At 40.3% G+C, this 27,581-nt stretch overlaps 1 protein-coding gene across 5 annotated transcripts in view; it reads right to left on the reverse strand.

Moving 5' to 3' along the window:
- Window positions 1-27,581, reverse strand: part of LOC134343875 (interleukin-11 receptor subunit alpha-like) — a 129,660-nt gene that overhangs the window by 71,768 nt on the left and 30,311 nt on the right. Inside the window, exon 1 of one of the 5 annotated variants that reach the window (XM_063042736.1) lies at window positions 24,276-24,553. The exons of the other annotated variants lie outside the window; for them this stretch is intronic. The gene's annotated coding sequence lies outside the window, so the exon portion shown is untranslated. Of the gene's footprint in view, window positions 1-24,275; window positions 24,554-27,581 lie in introns of those variants that run through there. 5 annotated transcript variants of the gene reach the window in all.

Here is a 27,581-nt window from a genome sequence, read left to right on the forward strand (position 1 = left end):
CCAGGCAGACAATCTCTGAAGTGTATTGATAATGGCTGGGGTCATCCGTCTTGTAAAGACACTGTCCAGAAAAAGACAATGGCAAACCACTTCTGTAGAAAAAAATTACCAAGAACAAACATGGTCAGGAGACCAGTATCACCTTCATCATACGGAACAGCACATAATGATGATGAAGAATTCCATTAGTTTCAAGATAATTAAGGAGAAGGAAAGGCCTGGTCGAAATTGAGATTGCCAACTGGAGCAAAGACAACTTTGACTGCATCAGAAAGGACCTAGCACATGTAGACTTGGAAACAATGTGATATGGCAAAGAGACGTGTGGTAAGTGGGAGGCTTTCAAAAGTGAAATATTGAGTGTACAGAATCTGTGTGCTACTGCTTGAATAAAAACGCAAGGGTAACGGGTTTAGAGAACCCTGATTATCGAGGGATACTGAGGCCCTGGCAAAGAAAAAAAGAAAGAGACCCATATCACTATGGGCAATTGAGATCAAATGGGGTGTTTAAGTATAAGAAATGCAAGAAAACACTTGGGAGAAATCAGGAGGGCTAAGACAATGAGGTTACTCTGCCAGGCATGGTGAAAGGGAATGCCAGGGGTTTGTATTGCTATATTCAGAGCTAAAGGATAGCAAGGGACAAAACTGGCCCTCTTGAAGATCAGCATGGTCATCTACACACGGAACTGAAAAAGATGGGGGAGAACTTAAATGAATCTTTTGCAACTGTTTTACTCAGGAGGCAGACACAGAGGCTATGATATAGAGATAAAAGAGTAGTGAGGTCATGGACCATATCCAGATTACAGAAGAGAAGGTGCTGGCTATGTATAGACAACTTAGGATAGATAAATCCCCAGGGCCAGACATTGCCCCTTCCCAGACTCTGTGGGGCTCTAGTGTTAAAATTGCCTGGGCCCAGCCAGAAATATTTAAAATGTCCTTAGCCACAGGTGAGCTGCTGGAGGAATGAAGGGTAGCTGATGTTGTTCCATTGTTCAAGAAAGGTTCTAAGAGTAAGGTGAGAAATTATAGGCCAGTGAGCTTGGCATCAGTCGTGAGTAAATTATTGAATAGTGTTCTAAGGGACAGGTTATGCAAGTACTTGGATAGACAGGGCCTCATTAGGGATAGTCAATGTGGCTTTAAGTGTAGTAGGGCATGTCGAACCAAACTTATTGGTTTTCAAGGAAGTTACCAAGCAAAGACCCTTATGGGAGACTGGTCCAGAAGATTACTTCATTTGGCATTCAGGATGAAGTAGTCAACGGGATCCAACATTGACTTAGCAGGAGAAGCCAGAGAGTGGTAGTAGCTGGTTATTTTTCTGATCTGAGGTTATGACTAGAGGTGTGCCACAGGAACCGGCGAAGGGTCCATTGGTTGTTACCATCACCATTAATGACTTAGACTATAAAGTCATAAACTTGTTCAGCAGATCGGAGGATGACACCGAGATTGGGGGTGTAGTGGGCAGCGAGGAAGGCTATCAAAGCTTGCAGCATGATAATGACCAGCTGGGAAAATGGGCTGAAAAATGGCAAATGGAATGTAATGCAGACAAGTGTGAGGTATTGCACTTTGGAAGGGCAAATCAGGATAAACTTGCACAGTAGGCTCTGACATGTGTGTGGTAGAACAGAGAGATATTGGAATACAGATCCATAATTCACTGAAAGTGGCATCACGGATAGATGGGGTCATAAAGATCTTGGCACATTGGCTTTCAAAACTCAAGACACTGAGTAGAGGAGATAGAGTGTCATGTTGAAGTTATACAAGACATTAGTGAGGCCAAATTTGGAATATGGTGTGCATTTTGATCACCTACCTACAAGAAACGTACAGAAAGTTGAGAGAGTGCAGAGAACATTTGCATGGAAATTGCTGGGACTTGAGTGTGTGCGTGTATGTATAAATATACATACACATACACGCACACACATACATATCCTATGTGATATATACATAGCTGTCGCAAGTAAAAATTAATTTCATGACATATGTGAGTGATGATAAACCTGATTCTGATATGGGTCTTTATTGTGGACTGAGAGTGAGAAGGGAGCAGGGAGAGGGGAATCATGGTTGGGAAAAGTGGAAGGGAGAGGGGAAGGAGCAGGAAGCAGCAGAGAGACATTCTGTAATGATCAATATACCAATTGTTTAGAATCAAATGACCTTGCCTGGTGTCCCGGGGCTGAGTGTGACTGAACCCACACCACCACCAGTCCCCTGCCACTTGTCCCACCCCTCCTACAGCACTCCATCCTCACCATTCCTAACCAAATTATAAGGGATATAGATAGGGTGAATGCATGCTCAGGTTGGGCAAGACTAGTACTGTAGATCATCGGTTTGAGATGAACGGTGAAATAGTTAAGGGGTATCTGAGAGGGAACTTTTGTTCAGAGGGTTGTGCAAGTAAAGATCCAGCTTCCAGGAGAAGTGGACTGAATTGTAGCATTTGGATAGCTACGTGTTTGGGAGAAGTTTGGAGGGATATGGTCCAGATCCAGCTAGATGGGATTAGACAGAAGATCAGATCTGCACAGACTAGATCGGCTGAAGGGCTTGCTTCTATGCTGTGTTAATCTTCTCTCTCCAAGCTTGGCTGTCACGGACCAGTGGGGCTGGAGGTCCTGTATGGCTCCATAACCTAAAACAATGCATCTTATGAGACAACAGAGAAGAATTCAAGAAAATGGAACTTTTAAAATAGCTACAATCGTTCAACAGCAAAACATTCTCTAGCCTATCGTACTATTCACCAAAACCAAAATTCCAGTTGTTTTAAATTATAGTGAAGAATCTTAACGAGCAGATATCACACGTGGACTTTGCTCAGTGCTGCTCAATTTCACTAGAAAGCTATGGAAACAGACAAATGAATCTGATTACATTGGATTAATGTCAGTCTACCAGTGTGTGACGGACACATTAATTGTCTAGAAAATTGCAGGAAATAGTGAACAAAACTAGCAGCATTACCCTGTGCCAGTGTTAGCAACCTCCAGTTATTCTCATGTGAACCCAAAAACTTCATAGGCACTATTTCTTTTTAGAGATACAGTAAAGTTACAGGCCCTTCTGGCCCAACAAGTCCATGCCACCCCATCACACCCATGTGGCCAATTAACCTACTAAGCCACATGCCTGATTCGGTTTGCCACTGGATACCCAATAGCACTCCCCATTGGACTCAAGAATGGAAGCCACAACATGGTGAACACTTGAAATGAGTTCAGGACCCAAACAGAGTCCTGTCGTTGGTATCGGGAGGCACAACTGGTTCTTAAACACAAAATAATCTGCCGTTGCTGTGATCAAAGCAACACTTTCAGTATGCTGCCCGACCTGTTGACAACTGGTTCTTAGCAATTCCCTTCCCTTCAAGCATCAGATAAGGGTTTTTTCGTGTAAAAATATTTATTTATGCACAAGTTCAAAGCTCAAAGTAAAATTATCAATTTACATATACGTCACCGGATACTGCCTTGAAATTCATTTTCTTGCAGGCATTCACAGTAAATACAAAGAAACACAATAGAATCAATGAAAAATGACACACAAAGACTGGCAAACAACCAATGTGCAAAAGACAAACTGCAAATTAAATAAATGATACTGAAAACATGAGTATTAGGTTCCTTCAAAGTGAGCCTGCAGGATGTAGAATCAGTTCAGAGTTGAGGCGAGTGAAGTTATTTATCCACATTAGAATAAATGATACTTATAATTTCTAATAAACAGACCCAAATCCTCAGGTAATGCCAATTATGTGAATTTGTGTCTTGGTTGCCAGATGGATGAGATGTCCAATTAAATTAAGCATGCAACACCCTATTACAGCATTTTGGCAGTGACCTCAGAGGAAACTCATTTTCAAATCAGGCTGAAACAGATTGACAACCAGTGAAAGAGTGATGAATGCCGTCTTAGTCAACCCAGTACAATATGTGGAGTGCTGGCAAAATACATTAGTGAACTTAAAACTGATCTCACTTTGTACTGACATTAAGGAGTACGATTAGTATTGACAGAAGAAACCTGTCTGGTGCACACCAAAAATAGCAAAGTTCAAAATAAATTTATCATCAAGTACATGCATGGCACCATATCCAACCCTGATTCAATTCCTTGCAGGCATACTTAATAAATCCATAACAGAGCAATAACCATATTATAATCAATAAAAGACTGCACCAAGTTGGGTGTTCAACCAGTGTGCAAAGCACAACAAACTGCAAATACCAAAAGAAAATGATGGGATAGATAAGCAAACAAGCAGTAAATATCAAGATGAAGATGAAGATGAGATGAAGAGTCCTTGAAAGTTGAGTCCATGAATTGTGGGAACATTTCAAGCGAAGTTGAGTGAAGTTATCCCATTTGGTTCCAGAGCCTGATGGTTGAGGGGTAATTAACTGTTCCTGAACCTGGTGGTGAGGGTCCTGAGTCTAATGTCCCACCTTCTGCCAGATCTGGCTTGGTCGCTCTAACCTTTGCCAAAACCACATACAGGTTGAGGGCTATGTCACACCAAGAATAGTTCTGCTCTTTCTTCCACATGCTGTCCACATTCTATTTATCCCTCTGTTCTCAACTGAGTAAAATGGAACGAACTAATAGTCTCCATCTGACAGGAAATGTCAAATTGAGATTAAACCATTCTAGTTATCCCCCCTCAATGCACTATACTTAAAACACTTTAAACCACTTTTATAATGTTGTTTACATTTAAGGTACATGCTGGTATTTATGTAGTAATGCACACTTTATTCCATTCACACTTTAACTTACTTTTATATAATCCCTTATAATTGTTGAACGTCATTTTTGTTGCATGTCACAGCAACCAATGCACCACAGCAAATTCCTAATACAGTATATGTAAATGAACCTTCTGAATAAAGCTGAGCCTTGATCCTATTAGCATCATCTCTCAGTGCCTTCCTGGAATCTGTCTCAGACAGGAGACAATTTATTTGCTACTTCAGCATCGTAAACAAGGATTTAAACTTTATATTCTCTCCATGTCCACTCCAGCAGTGTTTGTCCACCAGGTCAAGATTATTCCATACTTCCCCAGACCCTACACCATTATGGCTCTCCGAGCATCCATGCCATTAACCACTTATCCAACGTTCATCTCATCTGAAAGCTCTTTTTTTTTTACCCTAAGTTCCCTCAAACCTTAAATTTAACCCATTTCATTGTTCTCGTTGCTGATAACTTTCTCCAGACTAATAACCTCACCTCCCAATCGCATCCCCACAAATACTATTTTGGGTGCCACAGTAGCATAGCAGTTAGTGCAATGCTATTACAGCTCGGGCTGTTGGAATTCATCTGTAAGGAGTCTGTACACCCTCTCCAAGGAATGGTGGGTTTTCCCTGAGTGTTCAGGGTTAAATTAGGGGTTGCTGGGTGGTGCAGCTGGAAGGGATTCTTCCATGCTGTATTGCTAAATAAATAAAAATATAAGAATTTTCTCTGTCTTAAGAATGTGCAGCCCACTGTAGTACTTCATCACCATTTCCTCGAAAATACTTTGTGAATGCCACAGCTTAACTAAACCCTCAATGGTCCTTCACTCAGAGGCTGGTTTGTGTGTGGAATGAGCTGCAGGAGTGGCGGATACAGGTTCAATTTCAACATTTGGAGAAGTCTGGATAAATACAAGAATGGGAGGGGTACGGATGGTGACGGGACTAAATCCGGTAACAGTTTGGCACGGACTAGACGGGCAAAAGGGACTGTTTCTGCACAGCAGTGCTCTATGACCTTATAATCAATTATCTCTTAATATCAACATCAGCTTTCCTTTTGCTCAGGAAAATGCCTCGGGAAAGGTTCTGTAGGAAAATTCGCTTGATCATAAAAAGTAACTTCATGACCACTGAAGTTTAAACGTTGATTTAAGAAAAACAAGTATTTTTTTTTCTTCTAAAGCTGAAACAATTTATACCTTGGCAGTAATTTAATACTCAACTAAAGAACCCTCTTTGATTGTTTGCCAACACTATACTTAGAAGGTATGCCACAAAGAAATTAAAAACAGTCTGCACTAATGACAGCTGAGAAATACTTCTTTGTTAAGGTCACTTAAGATAGGGAAATGAAAGACTTCATTCCTAACAACTGGGTAAGCCAGCAAAACAATGCCTATTACGACGTACAGTACGGGCCTGATCACAACAAAAACAAGATTGCAGTTCTGTGCACAGTAATGTAGAAGCTGATGTGGGCACATCTGACATAGTCAATCTCTCCATCCTCACCACCAAATCAAGTAGCTTTCTGTAACTGGACTTAAGAGTTGGATTCAAGTTACAATTGGCTCCCCAAGTTTAAACCAGGCTCAATACATTCAAATTCTGAATTCCCACAACATGTGAAAATAGGACTTTGACATTTTCAACCACTCAAATATATTTATAATCATCTTCAAAGGAGAATGAAAATATTTCAGGATTGATATAAAGCAGGATCCAAAATATTAAAGCAACACACATCGAAGTTGCTTGTGGACGCATCAGGCCAGGCAGCATCTCTAGGAAGAGGTGCAGTCGACGTTTTGGGCCGAGACCCTTCGTCAGGACTAACTGAAGGAAGAGTTAGTAAGAGATTTGAAAGTGGAAGGGGGAGGGGGAGATCCGAAATGATAGGAGAAGACAGGAGGGGGAGGGATGGAGCCAAGAGCTGGACAGTTGATTGGCAAAAGGGATATGAGAAGATCATGGGACAGGAGGCCCAGGGAGAAGGAAAAGGGGGAGGCGGGAAAAAACCCAGAGGATGGGCAAGGGATATAGTCAGAGGGACAGAGGGAGAAAAAGGAGAGAGAGAGAAAGAATGTGTGTATATAAATAATGGATGGGGTACGAGGGGGAGGTGGGGCATTAGCGGAAGTATTAAGCTTTTTAGAAATAATGACATTTTTACCATTCCCCTGGTCCTGGGTGAAGCTTGATTGGACAGCCTATTATGCGTCGATTTATCTCCATTATCACTATTCTCACCCATGGAAAATACCATGCCACAAAAATTTACTATCTCAAGGTAATATAATAAATTTATTTTGAACTTAGATACTTAGAATGTACAATGTCAAATGAGTATAAATAGAAACACAGTTAAAGGAAATATGTGAGATTTTTTAAAAAAGTAAAAAACTAGCCCAGAGAGTCAAGGTTAACAGGCTCTTCAGCTCAACTGATCCATGCTGACCACAGCATCCTTCCTGCTTGTCCCAGTTGCCCAAGTTCAGCCCATGACTCTCCAAACCCTTCCTCTCCAAATGCCTCCTAATTATAAGCCCAGAAAAATCGGGAACATTTTTTGGGTATTAAAATATATTTATTAGGAAAACAAATACTTCAGTTGTATGTTAAAATTGAGAAGAAATTTAGACACCACATATCAAGAATTAAAACACAGCTTAAATGCACATAGAGAACACGGAATTGGGAGGAAGGAAAGGGGAAAAAAAAGGACAGGTAGATGCAAACAACGACCACTAAGTAATGAACGACCTTATAATCAGCAAAAAGTAAAACATTTGTTAAAAGGACCAGAGGAACAGAATTTAATCTTTAATCAAAGAGAAACAAAAATGCTGATAATCACTTGCTTTTTTTCCCAATCAGTGAATGATGAGCCAATCCTCATCAGATCTGAGGTGGAGAGGGTGAACAACTTTAAATTCCTCAGTGTTATTATTTCTGAGGTCCTGTCCTGGGCCCAGCATGTAAATTATGAAGAAAGCACAACAGTTTCTCGACTTCCTTAGGAGTTTGCAAAGATTCGACATGGCATCTAAAACTGTGAAAATCTTCCATAGACATGTAATGGAAAGGGTATTGACTGGCTGCATTACAGTCTGGTACGGAAACACCAATGCCCTTGAACTGAAAATCCTACAAAAAGTAGTGGATACGGCCCAGTCCATCACGGGTAAAGCCCTCCCCACCTTTGAGCACATCTACACAGAGCAATGTTGCAGGAAAGCAGCATCCATCATCTAGGATCCCACCACTCAGGACATGCTCTCTTCGAGTTGCTGCCATCAGGAAGATGGCACAGGAGTCTCAGAACTCACAGCACCAGGTTCAGGAACAGCTATTATCCCTCAAACATCAAGCTCTTGAACCAAAGAGGATAACTTCACTCAATTTCTTTCATCATGCTATTTCATGTTCGTTATTTATTGCTATTTATTTATATCTGCATTTGCAGTTATGGTTACTGTTCAAGAGCTTTCCCAAGTATGCTCGCAGAGAAAGAAAAAGAATCTCAGGGTTGTATGTGGTGACATGCATGTACTCTGATAAATTTCACTTTGAACTTCACTTTGTCCCATCAATGAAATGTTCCCACAACCCGTGGACTCAATTTCAAGAATTGCTGCTGCTAAGTTAACAAATTTCATGTCACATGCCAGTGATAGTAAACCTGATTCTGTTTCTTCATCTTCATCTCATGTTCTCGATATTGATTCCTTATACATTTATTATTTTTATATTATTGATTTCTTTTTTCATTTACACAGTCTTTTGCACATTAGTTGAATGCCCAAGTTGGCGCAGTTTTTCATTGATTCTATTATTGTTGTTATTCTATTATGGATTTATTTAGTATGCCCACAAGAAAATAAATCTCAGGGTTGTATATGGTGACACATGTACTTTGATAATAAAGTTACTTTGAACTTTTATAATTGGAATGCAAATTTATACTGTAAAACTGTTAATCCAGCTTGCTTGCAACTGTGGTGATGCTAAAGTGCCAAGCTTTCCGGACTATGGGATATTGCTATCTTTAATATTCTAACTCACCTTTATTTTTCCAAAGCAACGTTACACAGTACTATAATAAAATTTCCCAAGGCCATTGTGGGCTATAAGGGTGCATGGCAACCAAGGCCCCAGTGCACTAGATTAACCCTTACCAGGATTGCCCAGCTCTCCAGGAGGGCAACAACCTTAGAGGCCTGCGTGCCTCAATGACCCGGGGAGCTATGCTGGCTGGAGTCAGGGCTTTATGCTTTGGTAGAGTCACCCATGCCAAACAGGTCAAAAGGTAGAGGCCAGACTAAGAGTGGTCCACTGGTCCTCCATGTTCAGCTCAGGGCTAACAACCCTGACTGGTAAAACAAAACAGTTACGGAAACAGCAATGAAGAATCGTTCAACTGAGTGTGACGGTATTCCTGAGTCTTCACTCAGGACTTGCATGACTAACAGTAGTGAAAACAGAGAGGAAGCTACTGACACGATGAAGGAAACCCCAAACACCACCAGAGATGGAAGACCTTCATTGCTGCCCTAAGTGCCAGTGATGCAATGGGCAGTAAGTATTGCTCAACAGTGGCAGAGATTATCTTTACATAAGAATTCAGCAAAGCCCTTACAACATTTCAAAAATGGGGAGCATAGGATGACTATGGATAAAGTAGAACTTTGAAAATTATCTGGAACACCAAGTGGAAAAAGCAAAGCCCTAAAGGCAGCTAATCTATCAGTGCAGTAGCCAAAAAGGAAATAACAATCTTATGAATGCCCTTAAATACGGAAGTTACACCAGAGAACTGGAAAGATTCCGTGGCTGTTCCAAAGTTACACTATTCATTAAAAAAATTGTATCACGAATGGGCAGACACTGTAACATTTCTCAACAGGCAATTAGCACGAGATAAGTTGGGCAGAGGAATGGTAATAATTGGAGAGGTCTTTCAAAGAGCTGATCAGGTATATGTAGCAAAGTACCTTTTGTGCTGTCCTGTCTCAAGATCCATCCATTGTTGGTGCATCTATGCTTCCACTTTGCCAGTTAAGAAACACCAGTATAAAACCTGCCATCATTATCCATATTGCCAAGGCTGCCCAACAGCCGTCAGGGTCAGTGATAACAAGCTCAGACCACGAAAATGGTTTGGCACCTCTCTCTGATGAATCTGGGCAGGCATCTGACTGCACCATTAAATATCACTCCACAAACAATAGAGAAAGAAGAATACCTGTAATAGTTACCAAAAATCACAACAAAGATTTCCCACCCCCACTAGTAAAAGAGTATGTGGTAGAGGAATACAGTAATTAGAGGAAAGAACTCGAGTGCTACGGCAACCCCACAGATGCTGCTTGAAACCCACCAGATTCCTCAGCAGACTGTTCTTTTTTGCTCCAGATTCCAGCAGTCTCACATGTCTGCAAGATTCATGATTATTTTGTGTTATCTTCAACATTCCTCTTCTCAGATCACAGTCTGCTCACACCATAAAAATTTAACAGAAATTCTGCAGTGAAAAATCAAATTTACTCAATCTACTATACTGCAAATCCATCAAACTCCAAAGAGGCTTGTAAAATCTGACAAAGACTGTTTTCTTCCCAGTAGATATCCATGAGGAATGCAGTTTGGTATCTAAACATTTAGAATTTTTTGTTGAAAGTTATATGGCATCTGTTCTAACCTTTCAATCTTCAGCACTAATTCCTTACCAAATAGAGCTATAATTTCTTGGGATAATTTTATTGTAATTTGAGAATGTTAATGAGAACAAGATTCAAAATGCAAAAAAAATCAAAGTAGATCTGAGTTGGTATTTTTACGTTCAAGAGTGAAAACAATCTTGGGTGGTTTTATGATTACTAATTGGCTACAAACTTATTGCCAGCTCCAATTTTATGTATATATTGACTGCTGATACACCAGCTCCTATTTTAATTGGATAAAATATATTTCAGCCTCTGAAAAAGCAAGTTGTGCAGGGTCTAAAAATCACTTCATGGACGAGAAAGGAATACATGGAGTACTTATAAAGGAATCAACCCGCAGTGAAAATCAGTTTATTGTATCTAGTATATTGTTACTAAATGACTCCCAAGAGCTTTGAAAAATTAAAATCAAAATGATGTTAGCACTTGTTTTATTTTCCTTGGTAGTTATCCATTAGGTATGCTGTTTGATGACTACATTTAGAATACAGTGATATTCCAGTTGGCCAAAGTTTCATGGAAATAAGTCAAAAAGGTATATAAAAAAAAAGACAAACTACCATTAAACTGAGTAACAAGTTATATACTTACACTGCCCTGAAAAAGTACTTTTTCAACAGACTAAACCAAAATAAAGACAAAAGAGCATTCAGGTGAGGGAAATGATAAGAGAGGAACATATCTGGAGAAGTGTATAAGGCCACCTCTAAGGCACCAAACATACCTTGGAGCTCAGTGCAGTATAAAATGAAAAAGTGGAAAACATATGAAGCCACACCGTCTAGGTCAGTCTGCCCCCTCTAAACACAGTCGCCAGAGAGGAATGGCACTTGTAAGAGAGGTTACTGTGACACCAACAGTCACTCTAGGTAAGCTGCAGAAGTCAGTAGCGGCAACTGGAGATGAAGTTCATGGCCCCACAATCTCCAAGGCCTTGTACAAAAAGGGTATTTATGGAACAGTGGCAAGGAAGAAGCCCTAGCTAAAAAAAAATGCATATCCTTACCCATAAAGACTTTTCAAAGCATCACTTTGAAGATGTTGTCAAGATGTGCGAGATGGTCCTGTGGTGGGATGAGACTAACGTGGAACTTTTTGGCCTCAACATCAGCCGGGTAGCACCATCCCTAATGAAAAGTATGGTGGAGGTAGCATCATGCTATGGGAATGCTTTTCAGCAGCAGGGACTGGAAATGTGGTCAGGGTTGATGGGAAGATCAATGCTGCTGAATACAGAGAGATCCTGGACAAAAATCTGCTCGCCTCTGCCAGAAGGCTAGAACTGTGAAGGAAGTTCATCTTTCAGCAGGACAATGATCCAAAGCACACTGCCAGAGTAACAATGGAGCGGCTTCAAATGAAGAAACTCAATGTCCTTGAGTGGCCCATTCAGAGTCCTGACTTTAAGCAGATCAAACACTTATGGCAGGACCTCAAGACTGCTGTCCACCACTGCTCCCCAACTAACTTGGCACAACTTGAGCAATTTTGCAAGGAGGAATGAGTAAATCTTGCTCCACCACATTCTGCAAAGCTAAAAGAGACCTAGTCAAAAAGACTACTGGCTGTAATAGCTACAAGAGGTAGTTCAACTAAGTACTGAAGCTAAAGGAGATGAATACTTTTGAACTACTGACATTACAGTTTTTGAATTTTTAGTTTTTCCTGCTTTACAATTTTCACTGTTTTTTTTGGAGCTCTACTGTGGAAAAAAGGAACAAGTGATTCACAAATAAAAATACTCAGACAAATTGATCAAAATTCCTGGTTGCAATACACAGGTATGTGAACAAAGGGCTGGGGGCTGAATACTTTTTCAAGGCACTGTAAAGGAAATACAGAACAAACACGACTACAGTACCATAAAACTGTGTATATGTTCATCATAGTTATCGACAGAGGAATTCTTTCGATTGACTGTAATTAAACAAAATCAGTGCATAGACCTCGTGGAGTTAATAGACTGCCTTCAAACAATGCTTTTAACAACTGCAACCTCCAAATCTTCATGTTCATTGTAACATTCAAGATGATTGTTAATACCTTCAAATTCTTCATAGTTCCTAACTTGAAGTAGTGAAATTGTTTCATTTTCACTCCTGGCTGTTTCAGGCATCGCCAAGCCTGAATGCTTGAAACCAGAATGAACAAAACGGTTCTGAACTGCTTATTCCTTATTTCTCACCAACTATCAGTGACAAAAATCACTGCTTTTTAAACACTAGCACGTGCAACTGGTGCTATCTAAAAACTGTTCACTTCAAGCACAGAAATATATAATATGTAAAATATAAAATTAATAGCATTTAATAAGATGAGTCTCTGCCAAAGGAGGTGCAAGGTGCTCCTTCCCTCTCTTAGTCTGCAGGTCACCCTTGGGCAAGACACAGAACCTGCTTAGGCCCCCCCCCCTCAATCCTGGTCAAGTGAAGCCATGGGAGCAGGTGGTGGATGGTCATATTCACAAGTCCTGGTTATGCGACCACCCTGATGCCAGGCAGACAATTTCTGAAGAGTATTGATAACGGCTAGGGTCACCCACCTTGTAAAACAGCTCAAAAGAAGACAATGGCAAACCATTTCTGTGCAAGTATTTGTCAACAATCCTGGTCATGAATAGACCATGATTGCCTATGAATGTCATACGAAATTTAAATAAAATTGGACAGCTATATGGGCAGGAAAGGAATGGAGGGTTATGGGCTGAGTGCGGGTCGGTGGAACTAAGTGAGAGTAAGCATTCAGCACAGACTAGAAGGGCCGAGATGGCCTGTTTCCATGCTGTAATTGTTATGTGGTTATGATAGGGCACATAATGATGATAATAATGATATTTAACATATTATGCAAATGCTAAATATAGCATTTTTATTTAATGCTATATAAAATAGCATTCAGGTCCTGCTACTTGAGGACCTGTTAGATGAGATCATAAGTTTGCAGATCTTCAAAGCTTCTCCTACCATTTGTTGGATCAGGTGATGTGATCCACAGTTTTCTTTGGAAGTCAAGAATGAGACATAAAACTCAGTGATTACAGACATTGTATTAAGTGTTATGAGAATAAAAAATGAACAAAGAAAATGTAAAAAATCAGAATTTATGGAAATCTTATACTGAAAACTAGCTCAGACTGAACAGCTAAAAGACATTCCATTGCTATGAGGTCGCCTATACAGTCAAGCTTAGCGGTATGGCACGACTTAAACAAAACAGAACTTGCTATACAACAAATACTGAAAATTCACTGAACAAATACCCTGGATTCCGATTAATTAGGCTTTCAGTTAATCAGGGCAGCAGTTTATCAGCAGTTAATCAGGACAACTCTAAGGAACAAAAACTAATTGAGATAGCTGGGATTCCCTTTGTTTATTTGGGACACTACGCTGCTTAATTGGGACAGGAGATTGTTGCCAAACAGTTTCTAACTAGCATCAGTTGCGTGAACTTACATTGGCAATAGACTCCACACTGTGCTTAAAGCGAACAGTTTTAAATAGCATCATCTGTGTGTGTTTGTGTTCAAAAAGTAGTGATTTTTGTCACTGATAGTTTGCAAGAAATAAGCAGCAAGACAAATTAGAATTGTTTTGCTCACTGAGGTTTCAATAATTCAGACTTGGAGATGCCAGAAACAGCCAGGAGTGAAAATGACACAATTTCATGACTTCAACAAGAACTACAAAGAATTTGAAGGTATCGACAATCATTTTGAATTTTACAATGAAGCTGGTGTTTTGGAGGACAGTCATCAAAAGCATTGTAGGAAGGCAGTCCATTATCTGCATTGGGTGTCTGCTGTAACTTTGTTCATTTACAGTCTATCAAAAGGACGCGGTAGCATGTTGGCTGTCCATTGTATCCGACGATGACAGTGAAACCTGTACGAGAGAGTTCTTACAAAGTAGAAAGATATTGCTCTGGGACAGTTCCTCACTCGGGACCTCAGAAGTCTGTGTCTAGTGGTAGGAGTGGTCATCACAAACTGGGATCTTCCTTGGTCGCAGTAGGTAACCATGACTTCTTCTGTGCCTTTGCTCTCTAGGAAGCACTGCGGAACTACCTTCTTGGCTGCTGGATCTCACTACTGGTCTCATTCGCCCAGTCTGTTGGACTTCACTTCACATGGAGTCTGAGGCCTGCCTATCGGAGCTGCCTCGGAATGGACAATGCAAAGTCCTCCAGAGGTTCTACCCCTCCCTATACACGCCATACATGGCAGCGAACACCGGATGAATTCCTCTGTCAATAACTATTAGGAACTAATGCACAGTTTTATAGTCCTGTAGCAGCACAGGTAGTAGCATTTGTTCTGCATTTCATTTAAATACATAATTTGTTACTCCGTTTAATAGTAGTTCGTCTTTTCAATACCTTTTTAACTATTTCCATTAACCGGGCAAAAATGTACTGGTCCTGATGTGTCCCACTTAACCGGAATCCACTGCACACATAAATAGGTAATTAAATAAAAATATAAGCAAACAGGGAAAGTTAAACTATAAGGAAAATAACTATCTTAGACACTAATGCAACATACTTAAGTTCCCATTTAAAGTCATAACAACAACCTTGTCTCGATGTCATTCAGACCAAAGAACTGATTGTTAATTTCAGAAAGGGGAAATCGAGGGATCACACACCTGTCCTCATTGAGGGACAGTGAAAAGGGAGAGCAGTTTCAAATTCCTGGGTGTCAAAATCTCTTTAGATCCATCCAGTGCCCAACATATTTACGCAATTACGAAGAAGGCACAACAGCAGCTAGGAGCTTGAGGAGATTTGGTACGTTAATGAAACCTCCCAGCAGATTTCCACAGAGGTACAGTGGGGAACATTTTAACTGGCCGCATCACTGTCTGGTGTGGAGAAGCCGCAGCACACGATCAGAAAGAGCTGCAGAGGGATGCAAACTCAGGCCCAGGTCCATCTTTAGCCTCCCTAAATGGCGAGGCCTCAAAAAGGCAGCATCCATCATTAGATCCTCACCACCCAGGACAACATGACCTCTTCTTACTTCTACCATCAGAGATGAGATACAGACGCCTGAAGAACTACACTTAATGTCATATGAACACCTTTCTCCCCCTCTGCCATCAGATTATTGAAAGGTTCATGAACACTACCGCAATGTACTGTTGTTGCAAAACAACAAATTTCACAATATATGTCAGTGATATTAAATGTGATTCTCATTTTATATGCTCTACTGATGAGTAGTGATTCACTCTTCTCATTAGCACCCTCAGGGAGGTGGTACAGGAGCCTAAATGTTTTAGGAACAGATTCTTCCCTTCTGCCATCAGATTTCTGAACTGTCTACCTCACTATTTTCTCTTTATTCGCTATTTAATTTTTTTATATACTTCTTATAGTAACAGTAGTTTTATGTATTGCATTGTACTGCTGTCACAAAACAACAAATTTCATGACATTGGTGACTGATAATAAATCTGATTGTGATTCTGGAAGGCCTTGAAGAAAATACTTGCTTGATGTGATGAATAAAGACCTTTGATGTCAACAAGCTTTAACCTCCAAATTATTGTTCAGCAGAGGGCTAAGCACTCAGGGACAACCTGTGAATGAAACATACAAACTCCACATAGACAGTATCCAAGGTCAGGATCAAGTCTGGGCCCATGGAGCTGTGAGACAGCTGCAAGAATTGCTGGACCGCTGTGCTGCTAGTAAACACCCTCTGACCCTGTTCTTGTCCTGATCTTCTTGAGCAGCACAGTAGCGTGGCTGTCAGCACAACGCTTTACGTCACCAGCTGTAAGATCGGGGTTTGTAAGGAGTTTGTACGTTCTCCCCATGACCACATGGGCTTCCGCTGGCCGCTCTGGTTTTTACCCACATTCCAAAGGTGTACAGTTAAATCTAGCATGTTGTGGGCTTGCTATGTCAATGTTAGGGCTAGTATGTTGTGGGCTTGCTATGTCGATGTTAGGGCTAGCATGTTGTGGGCTTGCCAAGTCGATGTTAGGGCTAGTATGTTGTGGGCTTGCTATGTCGATGTTAGGGCTAGTATGTTGTGGGCTTGCTATGTCGATGTTAGGGCTAGCATGTTGTGGGCTTGCTATGTTGATGCCAGAAGTATAGCGACATTTGCAAGCTGCCCAGCACAATCCTGACTTGATTTGAAACAAAACAATGCAATTCACTGTATGTTACGATGTACATAAGCCATTGGAACAGAATTAGGCCACTCAGTCCATCAAGTCATCTCTACCATTCCATCATGGTTGATTAATCACCCTTCTCAACCCCACTCTCCTGCTTTCTCACCGCAGCCTTTGAAACCCTTACTAATCCACAGCCGTCTGTGGAATCTGATTTCCACAGATTCACCACTCTCAGGCTCAAGAAATTCTGCACCTCCGTTCTAAAGGGACATCCTTCTATTTTGAGGCTGTGCCCTCTTGTCCTCGACGCTCCCACTGAAGGAAACGCCCTCTCCATATCCACTCTATCTAGGCCAGAGGAACAATTGGTTCATGTGACAAATAAAGCTTATTTTAATCTTTAAATTCCCTGCTGAGTTCCTCCAGCATTTCGTGTGTGTTGCTTGGATTTTCAGCGCCTATAGATTTTCAAGCAACACACAAAATGTTGGTGGAACGCGGCCAGACAGCATCCATAGGAAGAAGCACAGTCGACATTTCGGGCCGAGATCCTTCGTCAAGACTAACTGAAAGAAGAGATAGTAAGAGATTTAAAAGTGGGAGGGGGAGGGGGAGATCTGAAATGATAGGAGAAGTCAGGAGGGGGAGCGATGGATCTAAGGGCTGGACAGTTGATTGGCAAAAGGGATACGAGGCTGGAGAAGGATCATAGGACGGGAGACCTAGGGAGAAAGAAAGGGGGAGGGGAGTGCCAGAGGAAGATGGAGAGCAGGCAAGGAGTTATTGTGAGAGGGACAGAGAGAGAAAAAAAGAGAAAAAAAAGGAAAAAATTTATAATAAATAAATAAGGGATGGGGTACGAAGGGGAGGAGGGACATTAACGGAAGTTAGAGAAGTCAATGTTCATGCCGTCAGGTTGGAGGCTACCCGATGAAATATAAGGTGTTGTTCCTCCAACCTGAGTGTGGCTTCATCTTGACAGTAGAGGAGGCCATGGATTGACATATCAGAATGGGAATGGGATGTGGAATTAAAATGTGTGGCCACTGGGAGATCCTGCTTTCTCTGGCGGACAGAGCGTAGGTGTTCAGCGAAATGGTCTGCGTCGGGTCTCACCAATATATATAAAACCATAACCATATAACAATTACAGCACAGAAACAGGCCATCTCGGCCCTTCTAGTCCGTGCCGAATTCTTACTCTCACCTAGTCCCACCGACCTGCACTCAGCCCATAACTCTCCATTCCTTTCCTGTCCACATAGCTGTCCAACTTAACTTTAAACAACAACATCAAACCTGCCTTAACCACTTATGCTGGAAGCTCGTTCCACACAGCTACAACTCTCTGAGTAATGAAGTTGCCCCTCATGTTACCCCTAAACTTTTGCCCTTTAACTCTCAACTCATGTCCTCTTGTTTGAATCTCCCCCACTATCAATGGAAAAAGCCTATCCATGTCAACTCTATCTATCCCCCTCATAATTTTAAATACCTCTATCAAGTCCCCCCTCAACCTTCTATGCTCCAAAGAATAAAGACCCAACTTGTTCAACCTTTCTCTGTAACTTAGGTGATGAAACCCAAGTAACATTCTAGTAAATCTTCTGTACTCTCTCTGTTTTGTTGACATTTTTCCTATAATTCAGTGACCAAAACTGTACACAATATTCCAAGTTATAGAAGGCCACACTGGGAGCACCGGACACAGTATATCACCCCAGCCGACTCACAGGTGAAGTGTCGCCTCACCTGGAAGGACTGTTTGGGGCCCTGAATGGTGGTGAGGGAGGGAGTGTAAGGGCATGTGTAGCACTTGTTCCACTTACAAGGATAAGTGCCAGGAGGGAGATCGGTGAGAAGGGATGAGGGAGACGAATGGACAAGGGAGTCGCGTAGGAAGCAAAAGCAAAAAGAGAGGGGGGAGGGAAAGGTGTGCTTGGTGGTGGGATCCCGTTGGAGGTGGCGGAAGTTAAGGAGGATAATATGTTGGACCCGGTGGCTGGTGGGGTGGTAGGTGAGGACAAGGGGAACCCTATTCCTAGTGGGGTGGCGGGAGGATGGAGTGAGAGCAGATGTGCGTGAAATGGGAGAGATAGGTTTGAGAGCAGAGTTGATGGTGGAGGAAGGGAAGCCCCTTTTTTAAAAAAAAGGAAGACATCTCTTTCGTCCTGGAATGAAAAGCCTCATCCTGAGAGCAGATGCAGCGGAGACGGAGGAATTGCGAGAAGGGAATGGCATTTTTGCAAGAGACAGGGTGAGAAGAGGAATAGTCCAGGTAGCTGTGAGAGTCCGTAGGCTTATAGTAGACATCAGTTGCTTGAATTTCCAGCATCTGCAGATTTCCTCGTGTTTGCACCTGTAGATTTTCTCTCGTTTGTTAATACTAGATGGACACGCGCCTTTACCAAAGGAGGTGTAAGGCACTCCTTCCTTTTGCCAGTTTGCAAGTCACCCTTGGACAAGGCGTAGCACCTACTTTCCCCCCCTCCCCTCCCCCCCCACATCACAGTCACGTGAAGCCATGGGAGACTGTCGTATGAGCAGGTGGTACATATCATAAGTCCTGGTTATGCGACCACCCATCTTATAAAGGCAATGGCAAACCACTTCTGTAGAAAAATTTGCCAAGAACAATCATGGTCATGGACAGAGAGAAACAAAAATAAGAACAACCGTGTGAAGGGATCTTCATCATAGGGAACCATCCCATGATCACCCACATCATACAACACAGCACATAATGATGACCATGATAACGTCCAATTTAATAGGCCACTGTTACTGTACCTGATATGGTACTGACACTTAAGTAAAATCTGTTCATGGTTAAAAACACTTAAGGGTATTTCCTGTACTGAACATATGTGTAATTTGTGGTTCCGCTTTTCCACCATACTTGTCAGCCCATTATCCCACAAGGGATGTAGTAGCCTAGTATTAAGTTACTGGATAAGTGACATCCACTCCCTGTGAACGGATATTAAAAATATCCTTTTATGGAGTGTTCTAATTTCAAAAATATTCCCAACTTTAAAACAGTTATTGCAACAGTATTAGCTGATGAATAAGTTAGTAATGAGTTTACAGGTTTATCGTAGATTGGCATGTTTGGTGCTGGTAGATATGGGATAGACAGTGGCATGCAAAAGTTTGGGCACCCCTGGTCAAAATTTCTGTTATTGTGAATAGCTAAGCAAGTAAAAGATGACCTGATTTCCAAAATGCATAAAGTTAAAGAGGACACATTTCTTTAAGCAAGATTACTTTTTTTTTAAATTTCCATCTTTAACAGTTTCAAAATAACAAAAAAGGAAAAGGACCAGAAGCAAAAGTTTGGGCACCCTACTTGGCAGTACTTAGTAACACCCTCTTTGGCAAGTATCACAGCTTGTAAACGCTTTCTGTAGCCAGCTAAGAGGCTTTCAATTCTTATTTGGGGGATTTTCTCCCATCTTTCCTTGCAAAAGGCTTCTAGTTCTGTGAGTTTCTTGGGCCGTCTTGCATGCACTGCTCTTTTGAGGTCTATCCACAGATTTTCGATGATGTTTAGGTCGGGGGTCTGTGAGGGCCATGGCAAAACCTTCAGCTTGTGCCTCTTGAGGTAGTCCATTGTGGATTTTGGAGATCTGTTTGGGATCATAATCCTGTTGTAGAAGCCATCCTCTTTTCATCTTCAGCTTCTTTACAGACGGTGTGACATTCGCTTCCAGAATTTGTTGGTATTTAATTGAATTCATTCTTCGCTCTACCAGTGAAATGCTCCCCGTGCCACTGGCTGCAACACAAGCCCAAAGCATGATCGATCCACCCCTGTGCTTAACAGTTGGAGAGGGGTTCTTTTCATGAGATTCTGCACCTTTTTTTCTCCAAACATACCTTTGCTCATTGCGGTCAGAAAGTTTTATTTTAACTTCATCAGTCCCCAGGACTTATTTCCAAAATGCATCAGGCTTGTCTAGATGTTCCTTTGCAAACTTCTGACGCCGAATTTTATGATCAGGACACAGGAAAGGTTTTCTTCTGATAACTCTTCCATGAAGGTCATATTTGTCTCGGTGTCGCTGCACAGTAGAACAGGGCACCACCACTCCAGAGTCTGCTAAATCTTCCTGAAGGTCTTTTGCAGTCAACCGGCGGTTTTGATTTGTCTTTCTAGCAATCCTATCAACAGTTCCCTCGGAAAGTTTTCTTGGTCTTCCAGACCTCAACCCTTCCTGTTAAACTGCCATTTCTTAATTACATTACGAACTCAGGAAACGGCTACCTGAAAACGCTTTGCTATCTTCCTTTGCCTTCTCTTGCTTTGTGGGCATCATTTATTTTAATTTTCAGAGTGCTAGGCAGCTGCTTGGAGGAGCCCATGGCTGCTAATTGTTGGGACAAGGTTTGAGGAGTCAGGGTATTTATAAAGCTTTGAAATTTGCATCACCTGGCCTTTCCTAACAATGATTGTGAACAAGCCATGGCCCTAACAAGCTAATTAAGGTCTGAGACCTTGGTAAAAGTTAGCTGAGAACTCAAATCTCTTGAGGTGCCCAAACTTGCATGGTGCTCCTTTCCTTTTTTTTCCACTCTAAGATTGTACAAAACAAAAATAATACACAAATCTTGCTTAAAATGTTGAAAAGAATGGTTCATCTTTAACCTTATGACTTTTGGAGATCAGTTCATCTTCTACTCACTTAATTATTCACAGTAACAGAAATTTTCCCAGGAGTGCCCAAACTTTTGCATGCCACTGTACATATAAAGTACTGATTATGAAATCATTTTTAAATCTGAGTTAACATGCCATAGGTAGCCTGGAGATGAATCAAAATAAAAAAATTACCAGCTTCTAATCTCAATAATGAGCAGTAAGTATTTTTGGAGAAGGTCAGCACTGTGGTTACCCAGCACACTGGTTTGTTGAATTGAAGGCAAACTTTAGTATGATTGAGCAATGATGTCAGGCATAGTATCATTAAATTTCAATTTGGAAAGAGAGTATTTTGTTGTTGTGTTGACTCTCAGAAGGTGCCTTCATTTAGTCCCATTTTGATAGCTTTTTTGTCCTCTTACATGGATGTACCATCCAAAATATATACTTCTTGGATAAAGCAAAAATAGTTTTGAGCAAATGCAAAATTGCCAACTCCCATTCTATCCAATTTTCCATCTGCATAATGTACAAAAATGTTGGGAAGGGTTTAGAATAAGATGCCAATTTGGAATTGACTATTTCATGTTCATGCTTTTGACTAGTTTGATCTTGAGACTGTTCCATTGTGAGGTCTCTTTATAAATAATACTCATCTTACTTATAGAGCACTTTTCATACAATGTCGTTCAAAATGTTTTACAATGGGATAAAGTCCAAATATGAAAATAAAGTTAGTTAAAAGAAAGGTTAAATAAATGGGCTTTGAGCTGGTGTTTAATAGTGTCAACTGAGTCTGCGTCCCTTATAGTTTTAGGTACTGAGTTCCACAGGTTAGGAGCATAGTTCAAAATAGCTGATATGCCAATTATCTTTCGGGGGAAGATCGTTTAAATTTAGAACATGGGTCTCCTGATGAAGGATTTCGGTCTGAAATGTCAGCTGTACTCTTTTCCGCAGATGCTGCCTGGCCTGCTGTGTTCCTCCAGACTATTGTGTGCAGTCCTATATATTAAACTGGTATTTCAATAATTATTGCTCTAGAAAAGGGAGAAGGCTTGCAAGGACTGCAGTTTCACACATTATCTCCCAAACCTGGAACTTTTATCACTAGGACAAGTGTGATGGATAGTCACTATCCAGGGTCAGGAGGCTTTTGCTAAACTCAGCTTCTTAGCACAGCAGAAAAAACTGTTCAAGGTACTACATTTTAAGATTAGCCTTATTTGTCACATGTACTGTACACAGTGAAATGAGCTGTTTGTGTCAACAACCACGGTCCGAGGATGTGCTGAGGGCAGCCCAAAAGTGCCACCATGCTTCCGGCGCCAACATAGCATGTCAACAAGTTACTAACACTAACCTGCATGTCTGCTGAAATGTGGGAGGAGACCAGAATATACATATGTTTCTTGCTCATTTTTAAATATTATATAGCCATCCTCTTGAGAAACAAAACCGTGGAGGCTCAGGAAGTCTATTGTTGATTTAACTGAGACTGCAACCTGATCAGAGAAACAATGTTGTTAGTTGACCTAAAGCTTCTGCCCTCTGACCTGATCAATGCAGTTGTGAAAAACATCACATGCAGACAAGGTTGTCACCAAATGATAACAAAGATAAATATCAGAAGACAGTAAGGATGGGGAGGAGTCCACTCCTCAGTCTTGATCCGAGAAGCATCTCTTCCCAGAGCCTTCTCTGTGACAGACGACGTGTTCACCTGCAACTCACTGGTCCATAGCTTAAAATGATTGTACAGTACTTGTGGTTGGAAATCCTTCGTGAAATTATAATCTCTTTTAAAATTATTCCTCAAAATAAACAGGTTTAAAACAATTGTGCTTAATCTGCCTCGTTAGATGGAAGTATCTTCTCAATGGTTGGGAGGACGCTCTCATCCCTCAATTTTTGACAGCTAACCTGAAGAAGCTCACACTCAATGTCTTAGGAACAGTTTCTTCTCCTAAATTTCTGGACTATCCACGAACACCACCTCACTATTTTGCTTTCTTTTTGCACTTGTTAATTTTTTTTTATATAACTTATAGTAATTATGCCACAAAGCAACAGTTTTTACAACATGTTTATACTAGAGTGTAATTTCCCTTAACACAGTGCAATTCCCTTACTGAAGGATGCTTATAGATACTAAACATCATTTATCTCTCCACAGATGCTGCCTGACCTGCTGAACACTGCCAGCATTTTCTGGTTTTGTTTCAGCTTTCCTTCATCTGTAGCATTGTTAAAATTTATCAATTAACAGAAGTCTGGGGATCATCAGATGATAAATAATTGGCCTTCATTACTGCTGCTATTTATACCCAGGCAAGTAGATGTTCAAGAAGTATTTTGGGTATAATACTGAAGATGTACAATATTTAATTACCATTCTGTCTCAGTTAATATGTGAATAAATTGAACATGCACGAGACTTCCAGTAGCGCTCATGGAGTGAAGTCGTGTTCTTGACTCGCTCCATTACCTCTGAGTTTTTTCCTACGATCTGCTACATTTAAGCTAACTCCTTGCAACAAATTCTGTTTTTTTTTTGATACTTGGATGTTTTTAAGATCTGCTATGTCTAAGAACAGGAAAGACGGCAAACCTCCGGTTAGACTGAAACTTCCCAATCCTCCTCCGACTGAACCACCATTAACTTTGAAAGCTATATCGGATCTGATTCGTGTGGAAATTTCATCTAAACTGGAGAGAATTCTTGATGTAATCGATAAAATGCAAATATCTATCACAGAACATCAGACTGCTATATCTAATCTTCAAAAATCCACGCAACAAAATGAACTCAAGATGGGGAAAATTGAAGAGACAATTACTGGAATGAAGAAAAAACTTGACTTTCTGACTTTTAAAAACTCGGACTTAGAATACAGAATGCGACGATAGAATATTCGAATTATTGGTATTCGTGAAGCTGCTGAATCTGATGACCCTATAAAGTTCTTTTCTCAATTTTTAAAAGATGCGTTCCCTACCTTATTTCCTGACCAACCACCACTATTGGATCGGGCTCACAGAGTCCCAGTATATTCGTCTAAGTCAGATAAACCTCAGCATGTTATTCTACGATTCCATTATTTTCAAGACAAGGAGAAATTGCTTCCATTCGCTCGACCTAAAGGTTATATTGATTATTCACAGCTTCGATTCCGGCTGGCAGAGGATTTTAGCAAGCCGGTTCGGGATCAACGTGTCCGTTATAGATCTGTGATGTTGCAAGTTTATAAGATGGATTTAAAACCAGTGTTACTTTATCCTGAACATTTGAAGATTCGTTTGCCTGAGGGCTCTTCCGTTTTTTCGACTCTCCATCGGAAGCCCAGAGTTACCTTGATCAATTTTCGCCTTCAACATCTTAATCGCAATTATTAAACCATCTCTGTTTGTTCAAATGCAGTTAATCTGTTCTGGTTTTTTTTTGCTTTATATGAGGGCAAAGTTCTTTATCGGTTAATTAATATGGTTGCCAAATTTTTTTTCTAACTGCGTCATTCCGTTCTTTTTCCCTTGGGATTCTGGGTGGTTATTTCCTCTGCATCATTTTATGTATTTCCTTTGAGGCCTTAAATTTTGTAGTTTTCAAACGTACTTTTTGTAGTTTTCCTCGCTAGTCTATGTTAATTGTCTCATTTTCTTGTTTAACTACATGGTATGTTGTTGGTTAACGGTTTTCTTTATATTTACCTGTTTTTTCTTTGTATTATATCGGGTTTGCTTTAATCGGTGTACTTTTTTTTATTTCTCTACTGTTTTATAACTTTAGCTGATTCTCATATATACACTTTTTTAGCGAGCGTCTATCGGAAGTCATGGGGATAGTTCTAGTGCTTGCTTCTTTCTGGCTGGTCTATCTTAGATTTAGCTTTGGGGGCTCAGGGGGACGGTGGGAGGGGCTTCACTTTTTAGCTTTTTTCTCTTGGGCTACTTATATTACTGAATTATTGGTCACGTTCTCCTTCCCGTTATCTCTTGTTTGTTCTGTTCCCTTTCCAGGTGCGTGGGTCGACCCTATTGTCAATCCTCCTCTTTTTGCGGGTTGACTTTAGGGTTTATGGAGTCTACTATTAATTTTGTTTCTTGGAATACTAACGGTCTTAATCATCCAATAAAAAGGAAAAAAGTTTTTAAAGTATTCCGGAGACTTAAAGCACATGTTCTATTTTTACAAGAGACCCATGTGCGGAGGGGGGACAGATTACGTTTTTTCAAATTCTGGAAGGATCAACATTTCCATTCGAATTCCAACACTAAGATTCGAGGGGTTTCTATTTTTATAGATCCCTCAATCACTTTTGTACAACACGATATTATTTCTGATCCGAATGGCAGATTTCTATTGGTTAGTGGTTTACTCTTTAATAAAAAGGTAGTTTTGGTTGATGTTTACGCTCCCAACATGGACTGTCCGGAATTTTATAAATCATTATTTAATTTGTTTCCGAATTTGAATGAGTTTTCACTAATTTGGGGTGGGGATTTTAATACTTGTTTATCTCCATCTTTGGATCATTCGGCTCCTTTACGGACCTTACCCAATAAATCTGCAACCTTGATTAACTCATTCCTTTCAGATTCCGGGTCGACGGACATTTGGTGTTTTTTGCACCCTCAGGAAAAAGACTTTTCCTTTTTTTTCACATGTTCATCGTTCCTATTCAAGAATTGATTATTTTTTTTATTGACTCTTGTCTTATTCCTTCAGTGGTCAAATTTGAATATGACTCTATAACCATTTCGGATCATGCTCCACTTAAGCTTTCTATTAAAATATTGGCCAACACACCAAATAATAGACAATGGTGTTTTAATTCGCTGTCGCTTCAGGATTCGGATTTTGTTAACTTTATGAATGAACAGATTGATCTCTTTTTTACAATCAACTATACAGAAGATATTTCTATGAACATCCTTTGGGACACTTTTAAAGCTTATATTCATGGTCAGATCATCACGTATTCTGCTGCTTTAGGAAGAGGTTGAAGGATGAAGAGCTGGTCATTGTACACAAGATTAAGGAAATTGATAAGACATACGCTACAGCTCCCTCTGAGAAGTTGTATAAACAAAGAACTGAACTTCAAATGGAACATAGTTTATTACTTTGTCCTCAATTGCAAAACAATTAATGAAAACAAGAAGTGAATTTTATGTACATAGTGACAAAGTTGGTAAACTGTTGGCTAATCAGTTGAAGTCTAACTATTCCAAATTTCAGATTAATCAGATTTGTAATCAAAATGATCAACTGATATCTGATCAAGCTGAGATTAATCAATCTTTTTTTGATTTTTATTCCTCTTTATATTAATCAGTTTCCACGAGACTCTAAATATATGTATGACTTTTTAGATAACCTAGATTTCCCATGATATATTTTCTATGCTTGACACTTCCTTTACTACTGATGAGATTAAGAACGTTATTTTCTCTATGAGTCCAGGGAAAGCTCCTGGTCCTGATGGGTTTACTGTGGAATTTTATAAATCTTTTGCATCTTCATTAATCCCTTGGTTATTCAGGGTTTTGGAGGCTTCATTAAAACTTGGTAAACTTCCTGAATCCTTCTACAGAGCATCGATCTCTTTAATATTAAAGAAGGATAAAGATCCTGCTCAATGTGCATCTTATAGACCAATGTCCTTATTAAATGTTGATTCTAAAATCTTTTCTAAATTATTAGCAAACAGATTAGAAAAAGCACTTCCTTATATTATTTCGGAAGACCAAACGGGTTTTATTAAAGGTCATTACTCTTTTTATAACATTCGCACACTGTTAAACATTGTTTATACTCCCTCACAAAATGATCCTGAGTGCATCATTTCCTTAGACGCTGAAAAAGCCTTCGACAGAGTCGAATGGCCTTACTTATTTAAGGTGCTTGAAATGTTCAATTTCAGCCCGAAATTTATATCCTGGATCAAATTGTTATATCACTCTCCTATGGCCTTAGTCCATACTAACTCTTTAAGCTCACCTTTTTTCCCTCTTTTTCGAGGCACCAGACAAGGTTGTCCTCTTAGTCCCTTATTATGTGATATTGCATTAGAACCTCTTGCAACTGCCATTCGAGAATCTCCAAATATTATTGGGATAACTCGGGGTTTAAAGTCCCATAAAGTATCACTCTATGCTGATGACTTACTTTTATATATTTCTAATCCTCAAAAATCTATCCCTGCTGCTTTAGATTTATTAGCACAATTTAGTCTTTTGTCAGGTTATAAGTTAAATCTCGGTAAGAGTGAACTTTTTCCGATTAATAAGCAAGTTCCCTTATA

This window comes from Mobula hypostoma, chromosome 3, assembly GCF_963921235.1.
Source record: "Mobula hypostoma chromosome 3, sMobHyp1.1, whole genome shotgun sequence".
Lineage (NCBI taxonomy): Eukaryota > Metazoa > Chordata > Chondrichthyes > Myliobatiformes > Myliobatidae > Mobula > Mobula hypostoma.